This window comes from Canis aureus, chromosome 1 (genome assembly GCF_053574225.1).
Source record: "Canis aureus isolate CA01 chromosome 1, VMU_Caureus_v.1.0, whole genome shotgun sequence".
Taxonomy (NCBI): Eukaryota; Metazoa; Chordata; class Mammalia; order Carnivora; family Canidae; genus Canis; species Canis aureus.
The window spans coordinates 104,185,690-104,194,273 of NC_135611.1; the positions used below are offsets into that span (position 1 = coordinate 104,185,690).

General features: G+C 48.4%; 1 long non-coding RNA gene across 1 annotated transcript; it reads left to right on the plus strand.

Annotated features, from left to right (window-relative positions):
- Positions 1 to 4,219: 4,219 nt before the first annotated feature.
- LOC144291696 (uncharacterized) lies at positions 4,220 to 8,068 on the plus strand. The gene is made up of 3 exons (XR_013359085.1): positions 4,220 to 4,338; positions 5,641 to 5,808; positions 7,956 to 8,068. It is a non-coding gene; the product is annotated as an uncharacterized LOC144291696 (long non-coding RNA).
- Positions 8,069 to 8,584: the final 516 nt, after the last annotated feature.

The window sequence follows — 8,584 nt, forward strand, 5'->3', positions numbered from 1 at the left end:
AGACTTGGTAAGAACAAACAGAAACCAGTGTATACAGTCTCAGTCATTTTGTCATAATGATTCTCAATTAGCAGTGGTCCTATTTAGGACTTACCGGGTTATATAAAATATATATATATATATAAAGATTTTATTTATTTATTCATGAGAGACACAGAAAGAGAGGCAGAGACACAGGCAGAGGGAGAAGCAGGCTCCATGCAAGGAGCCTGAAACGGGAATCCGGGATTAGGCAGGCCCTGAGCCAAAGGCAGATGCTCAACCACTGAGCCACCCAGGCGTCCCGATATATAAAGTATATTATTAAAATTAACTTCACTTGTGACTTTTTCTTTTCTTTCAATGTGCCTATTAAAATTTTTCACCTTTTGGGGCACCTGGTGGGCTCAGCAGGTAGAGCAGATGACTCTTGATCTCAGGGTTCTGAGTTCAAGCCCTACGTTGAGTGTAGAGAGTATTAAAAAAAAAAAAATCTTTAAACTTTTTCAGTTTTTATATGCGGCTCGCATTGTATTTACCTCGTGGACAACACAAGGCTGTGTTTTGTCAAATTGCCCACAAACACATGTGCCACTTCATGGACTGCTGGATCCAGCTCACTAGAGGGGTGGTGCTGGCCACAGAGAGGAGGGCGTGGGGGGCAGGTGTTTGCACCTGAAACCCTAAGATTTGAGACGCTGTAAGCAGGGGCTGGGGTAGGGGGGAAACTGTCGGCTTTAGCACCCCAGCTCTGGTCCTGACTACCTGTGGGGAGTTTGGGAGTGAAATCACATGCCTCTTCCTGCACTTCCCCATTCCTGAAATAGGGGCAGTCCAAGCTTCTCGAGCTAGACCACGGTGTGGTTTTTCTTCTGGAGAGAGAGGACATCTTTCATCTGGAAATTCCATCTCCCACATTCTCAGAAAAAAAAAAAAAAGTGCTTTTTGTGAATTTACTGTTTCAGGCATCTTTCACTAAAAATAGCCAATATGTCAGAATGGCATAGTTTGGGGTTGTGTGTTCTGACCTCCTTCAGGGTCCTTTCTCAGTGGGGGAGACAGATTGAATTCAACCCCCAATATATCAAGGAGAAATGGGGATTTGCAACCGAAGAGCAGAGGGAGGGGGTCAGTGAATGGAAATTAATAAGAGGGAGTCCACGGATAGGGGGATTCTTACTGACCTGGCCTCACAGGCTTCAGGCCGAAGAGGGGACATCCCAGAGCTGGGCTATCAAGGAAGGGGGTGGGCAGCAGGATTCTTTATCCAGACCAGGCTAGGCAGGCCCAAAAGGTCAGACGCCAAGGTCAAAGTCAGGGAGCCCGGCTGCAGTTTGGTCTGGGACAGAGTCTGATGCTCTAAGTACATTAATCCCAAGGGAGGAAAAGATCCGAGAACTTGAGTTGGAAGCAAAATGGGTGAAAACACCCCCGTGCTGAGCCTCGAGGACTGTCTGTGACTGGCCACTTCCTTCCTCACCCACAAAGTCCCATCTGTTTGGCCGCGGGTGATGGGGGCAGGGCGGGGGTGATGGGGACCAGACTGGACTTCCTCCCTCCACAAGATTCAGGAAAGACAGTCAGACTCTCATCCCTTGCAAACAAGGAGACTTGATGAGCTGTTTGGGGGAATATTTTGAATACCAGGGAACACAAAGCCTAGGAATGCATCACTTAATAATGGCAAATTCAGTTCTGTTTATGATGGAAGCCCTGCGGGTTGAGGTTGGGGGGAGGTGACAGTGGGGCACGGAACACACTCCCAGTCATTGGATTTCTAAGAATTTGCCAAACCAGAAGACTTTTTTTTTTTTAATCTAAAGATTTTTATCTTTAAGTAATCTGCACACCCAATGTGGAGCTCGAATTCACAACTCCGAAACCCCGCGTCTCACCCTCTGCCAACAGAGCCGGCCAGGCTGATCCTCAGACTTTTTCTTTCTTTCTTTTTTAAAAACAAAACTTTTGATTTTAGAACAAGTTTAGATTTACTGGAAAACTGGAAAGACAGCACGAGAGTTCCCAGCATAACCCGTATACCCAGTTTCTCCCTGTCGGAAGTGTATTCGTATTTGCTACAGAGCCAGTATTATTATTATTAACGACCACAGGGCATAATTTATTCAGATTTCCTTAGGGTTTTTATTTGTTCTGCGGCTCTTACCCTCAAGTCCTGGCTCCTACCCAGGAGACAATATTGTTTGTCTTCATAGCTTTTCAGGCTCCACGTGTCTGTGACGGCTCCTCAGACTTTATCTTTGATGATGATGTCTGTGTTGAGGCATAATGGTCAGACTTTGTAGAAAGTGCTTCAACTGGGATTTGTCTGATTTTTTGGGGGGGGGGTTCCTGATTAGCCTGGGATGGTGGCTTGTGGGGAGAAAGATCTTGGATGCACATGTATTTTTCATCACACTTCAAGGGGACATCCCCGAGACTCTCTCCTTGAACAAACTGTGGTAAGGCTCCCCCAGCCCTCCTCACTAGGCCTTGACCTTTGCCCTGACCTGTCCTGGGGAGCCTACTCCACCGCCTCAGCAAAAAATCCTGCTGTCATATCCCCCCCCCCACACACACACACCCCTGGTATCTGATGACCACTGATATCTGATCAAGTTTCTCATCCTCCACTCTTGAAGTCTGCACCCTTGCCAGCCCTCAGCAAGAAGCCTGTGAAGCCACTCCAGTAGGAATCCCCCTCCCCGTGACCCTCTACCTCAGTAACTTTCCACCTACTGACCCCCTCACTCTGCTTCTGAGCTGTACCTCCCAACTGTCCTTATGGACTTGCACCTGATATCTACCCCTGTATTGTAATAGTCATGACCCTGTCAGGGTTCAGAGTGCATCACTCTGAAATATGCCACTTTGGCATGTTGCTTATTTTGAATTAAAGGTACACAAGAGACTTCATTTGGCAGAAGGCCACCTGGACCTCTTTTGTCCTCCTGAGAGCAGGAGATAAGTTCCAGCACCAGGGAGGCAGAGGGTCACCACCCTCACCAGAGAGGGGAACCCAGGGCCTAAGGCTGTTTAAACAGTCCTGTTAACCACCCTGAGCCCGAACCCCTTTCTCTCCTCAATTCTTCACCTATTTTTTAAAAAAAGATTTTATTTATTCATGAGACACACACACACACAGAGGCAGAGACACAGGCAGAGGGAGAAGCAGGCTCCACGCAGGGAGCCCGACGTGGGACTCGACTGGGTCTTGACGTGGGACTCGATCTTGGGTCTTGACGTGAGACTTGATCCTGGGTCTTCAGGATCACGCCCTGGGCGGAAGGCAGCGCTAAACCACTTAGCCCCCTGGGCTACCCTTCACACATTAAAAAAAAATTTTTTTTTAATTTATTTATTCATGAGAGATGCAGAGAGAGAGAGAGGCAGAGACACAGGCAGAGGGAGAAGCAGGCTCCATGCAGGGAGCCCGACGTTGGACTCAATCCCAGGACCCGGGATCACGACCTGAGCAGAAGGCAGTTGCTCAACCACTGACCCACCCGGGTGGTCCCCTGGTGTGAGTTTTTAGTACACAGATCTTCCAAGGAAGGCAAGTCTGTCTGAGGTGCCCATTTAACTGGGTGCTCTGCATTCGTGTGCCCTGAAGCCCTCTTCAGGTGCAGCAGCCCCATTTAGTCTCGCGCCGGGTGCAGGACAGCACAGATGCAGTTCTGCATATTCACCGGAGCTTCAGCAGGGCAGCAATGTGCAAAATGGGTGGCAGGGACGTGGTCATGTGCAGATGTTGAGGGACAGGGCCGAGGGGACGAAGCCTGAAGGGCGGGCAGGTTTGGGGACGGTTTAGGAAATGGGATGAGAAGCCAAGGCACATTTGCAGCTTCTGGAAAAAAAGCGATTTCAGGTGCTGCTCCCTTCAAAGAATCGTTTCTGATGATCTTGATGCAATTTTTTTTTTTTTTAAGTGACACAGATCAGTGATAGCTGTTTACCACAGGAAATTCCTTTCAGATCACTGCAGAATCCTACAGAGAACTGAGTGGGGCAGAAATCTCCCAACTCTTGGGGACTTGCTAGGCGCAAGTTTCCAGAGCCCGCTCCTAAAGATTCCTGTGATGCACTTGGTTATTCAGCAAGGATTCCTTGGCACCCTGCACTTTCCCGGTCCTAACTGGGCCAGAACGAAGGGAGATGGAATCCCTTGGTACTTGGGGCCTGTCGTCAAGAGCTCAGAATTAGAGGAGGCTGGGAACCGAGGCAGGTGTGGGGGAGGGGGAGAGGCCGGCCTGGAAGGGGTTCCGGAGCGAAGGTTTGGAGGGAAAGCTCTCGTCTCGCCGGAGTCCAGCGCTGGCCTGGCAATTACCTGACAATGATCAGAATTAGCAGGAGAAAAGACAGGTTTGTTTACCTGTGCCTGAGGGACCTCCCAGTAAGCGGGGGGAAGGGCCAGGAGACAAGTTGATATATATCAACTTAACAAAAGGAGGGATGTGAGGGCTTCTGTGGGAGAGGATGGAAGATTCTTTTGGGCTTTTTGATGCTAAGGAAAAGGGCAGACCAGGGGGTCCTGGAAGCTGACTTTGCCGGAAACTCCCTCCCAGGGGGGGTTGAAGGCAGCAGGTTTTTTCCTCGGGAGGGGAAATGCGTTTAAGATTTCTTTCTGCATCTTCTGTAGCTCAGATGTTTTCACTTTGGGATAAAGATGCCGTCATCTTTATGCCCACTCTGGGGCTCCACGTGGGTCCTTGCTTCACAGCCTGGTGAGACAGGCAGCACCATGCGCGTGGGCGGTTTGCAGGGGACGCTGCTAGCATCTGCGTTAGCAGGATAAAGGGCTGGTTCTGAAAGACTCGAGTGTTTTCTCAGGGCATTATGCTAAGCAAAATACATACGACAGAGAAAGACAAATATCATATGGTCTCACTTATATGTGGAATCTAAAAAAATTTTTTTAAAAATAGAAACAACCCAAATGCATCAATACAGAGAACAGATTTGAGGCTATGGAGTGGGGGTGGGGTGGGGAACAGGAGAATTTTTTTTTTAAAGATTAAGAAGGTGTTAAAAAATACAAGCTCACAGCTATGAAGTTAGTCATGAGGATGTAACGTACAGCAGCAGGACTATAGTTAATAATACTCTATTGTATATTTGGAGGTTTTCTTTTAAAAAGATTTTTATTTACTCATCAGAGACAGAGGCAGAGAAACAGGCAGAGGGAGAAGCAGGTTCCCTGCTGGGAGACTAATGGGGAACTCCGATCCCAGGACCCCGGGATCACAGCCTGAGCCGAAGACAGATGCTCAAGCACTGAGCCACCCAGGGGCCCCTGAAAGTTTTCATCACGAGAAAAAAAAAAGAATAAATAAATAGAATCTTTAAAAACAAGGAAAACACAATTCCACCTACGTATGGTGATTGAGGCTAATTCCGGAGGCCGGGGATGGAGTAGTGGGGCCCTTGGGGAGGGCTGAAGCTTCATGATTAGGAACCTGGTCTCTGAAACAGAAGCCCCATAGGAGCAGAGATTAGGCCTGGATTGATCTGTGGTGTCTTTCCAGGGTGGGTGCATGTGTGATCAATACTTGATGAGTCATCTATAAATATCATCCTCAGGCTTTTTTTTTTTTTTAATTGTGTGTCAACTGGAATTCAAGAAACTGTGTTCCTGTTTGGGGAGTTGCTGTTCCCATTTTCCAGATAGCAAACTGAGATCCCAGCAAGGACGGCGTGAGGTCCCACCTGTCAGCTCAGCTAATGGACAAGGGAGCTCATCTGGGTGCACGTGGGGAAGAGGACAGTGGAGACTAGATGACTAGATATAAGCCCCTAAGAAGATGCACATCTGCAGATACAGTTCCTTTTGGGGTGAGGACTTGTTTATGTATTTTAAGATTTCATTTATTTATTCATGAGAGACACACAGAGAGGCAGAGACACAGGTAGGGGGAGAAGCAGGCTCCTTGCAAGGAGCCAGATTGTGGGACTTGATCCCAGATCCTGGGATCATGCCCTGAGCCACCCAGGCATCCCAGGACTTCTGTTTAGTAACGACATTTGTGACTCTCCATGGAAGGTCCACCACTCAGGCCACCCTGGGCTGTGGCTGCCTTCCCCTCAGTCTGGGAGCATCTCAGGGCAAAGTGTGAGTCAGACACATCCCTGGTGTCATTCAGCTTTGGTGCTGGCCTGCAGAAAGCTGACTGGATGTGGACAGGTAGACGGATGGATGGACGGATGAGTCAAGAAGCCCTGATACAGCAGATCCCCGGCAGGACTTGGCTGGGTGGCTCCGTTAACGACGGCTCCATCTAGTAGGGAGTGTGTGTCAATCGGCACACCCAGCGCCTGAGGCACATTCTTTCCTGTTTCTGTCCCTGCAATGAGGAAGGCATGGCGGTCTTTGAGACTCGGGAACTCAAGCCACTTGCTCAAGGTCATGGCAGGTGGAGACTGCCTACAGTTCTTGGCCAAGAGCAAGCCTGGTACCTCAGGGTATAGTCAAAGAAACGTAGGAAAACCTCCCTCCCTTCCCAGCTCAGAGCGAATGGCTGTGGAGAGTTTGCCTGGGGACTGTCCTCTGGCAGGAGAAGGCGGGCAGGGCAGAGAGTGGTTGGCAGAGTCTTCCTCCAAGGCCCAGGAGCCTGGAATTCAGAAAATAATAGATATTTATTTATTCTACATCATAATAAAAGCAATGGTGACAGTAATAATCTATGTTAATAGAAAAATAGCAACACTTATAAGGAATAATAGTCATTTAAATGCTATAATAAGTGATAATGGTAATATTTATTACTATAATAATAGTAACACTGGGGAACCCTGGGTGGCGCAGCGGTTTAGCGCCTGCCTTTGGCCCAGGGCGCGATCCTGGAGACCCGGGATTGAATCCCACGTCGGGCTCCCGGTGCATGGAGCCTGCTTCTCCCTCTGCCTATGTCTCTGCCTCTCTCTCTCTCTCTGTGTGACTATCATAAATAAAAAATTAAAAAAAAAATAATAGTAACACTGTGACAATATAGTAATACTGTATCGTCTCGTGGTCAATGAGAACTAATTTATTACAAGACAAGATGCCAAGCAGGCTACAGAGATGCTTCCCCCCATGCATAGCCTCATTTTGTACATCTCCTGATGGTGATCGAAAGATTATGATTTCATGGTGTTAACAGTGAGAGCGAGCAGGAGTGAAATGAGATAAGGAGGTGTCAGGCTTTCAGATCAGTGTCCTATTAACAGAGATGATTGCACCCCAAAACAGATGGTCAAATATTTGGAACTCTGTGTCCCCATTGGGCACAAAGAATATGAACAAATCGTCTGTGGAAATAAACTCATTCTGTTGGGAAAAAAGTGGAGAAACAGTTGCTCAGACACCGAGGCTGGAGCGCAAAAAGGCAAGACCCTGTAGTAGCCAGCTGGGAATTAAAATGACAAAAGCATTTGCCCTTTTACCATTTCTTGCTAATTAGCCTGCAGGTATAACAGCACATGTTCAGAATTAAATGAGTACAAGGTTATTAACTGCAGCATTGTGTGTGGCGGCAAAATATGAGAAATGATCTGTCAGGGCACCTGGGGCGCTCCGGTCTGTCAAGCGTGCTACTCTTAATCTTGGGGTTGTGAGTTTGAGCCCCACCTTGGGTGTGGAGATTACTTAAAAAAATAAAATCTTGGAAACAATCTGTCAGTACGGGACTAAATAAAAATGATGATATACACACACACATTGGAAGATGCAACTGGTTTGCAAAAAAGCAAGGACGCTCTTTGATTTGGAACTTTCTGCAGGACACACTGCTGAATTAATTTTTTTTATTTAAAAAAAATTAAAGGTGTAGGCACCTGTTGGGCTTAGATTTGTATGGCGATGAGGGTGCTTGACTCTGAGCAGAGAAACAAGGATGGGTGGGAGAGATACCTGTGAATTTGTATCTTTTACAAACCATTTTAAAAACGTGGAACCACATAAATTTAATTCAAGATATCCTCTTATTTTTCTTAAAACGCAGAGAACAAGAAAACAGATGGCAGAGGTGCTGAATCCTATATTCTCCCTTTTGGAAAGTCACAGCTACCGGGGCTGAGAATGTAAGAGCCCCCACCACCCACCACCCACCCCCGCCCAAACCCCCCAAATCAAACCTGAGTGATTCGTTTTCCAAGTTATTTTCAGGGATACTCTGGGTTTTGTCTTCCTTGGGGGCCACTGTGCATTCTAGGGTCATCGGTTTGGGGACAGGAGGTCATGTGGTCACCTGGGGGCCAGGACAGGGGGCTAACATTTGCCCACCGCTTAACACGGACTCGTTTTTATAAGAGGAGGAAATGAAGCACAGAGGTAGATATTAGAGAAGTCAGTGGCTGGCCGGGGTGGGGGTGAGGGGTGGAGGGGGGGTAGGGGGTGACGGATGGAGTGGGGTGAGGTGGTGGGGGATGGGGTGGGAGTGTGTGCATGGGTCTTGAACCCAGGACCAGGCTCGGAAAGGACGCTTGCGCAGCAGGGCGGGCCCGGCCTGGCTCGTGCTCTCCCCCTATTGGCCGGAGAAGGAAGTGCCCGCGGCCTCGGCTTTGCCGGGTGGCCTGTCTCCGCGCGCCCCCTGGTGGCCGGGCCGGGAAAGCACATCTCGGCTCCGGTGCT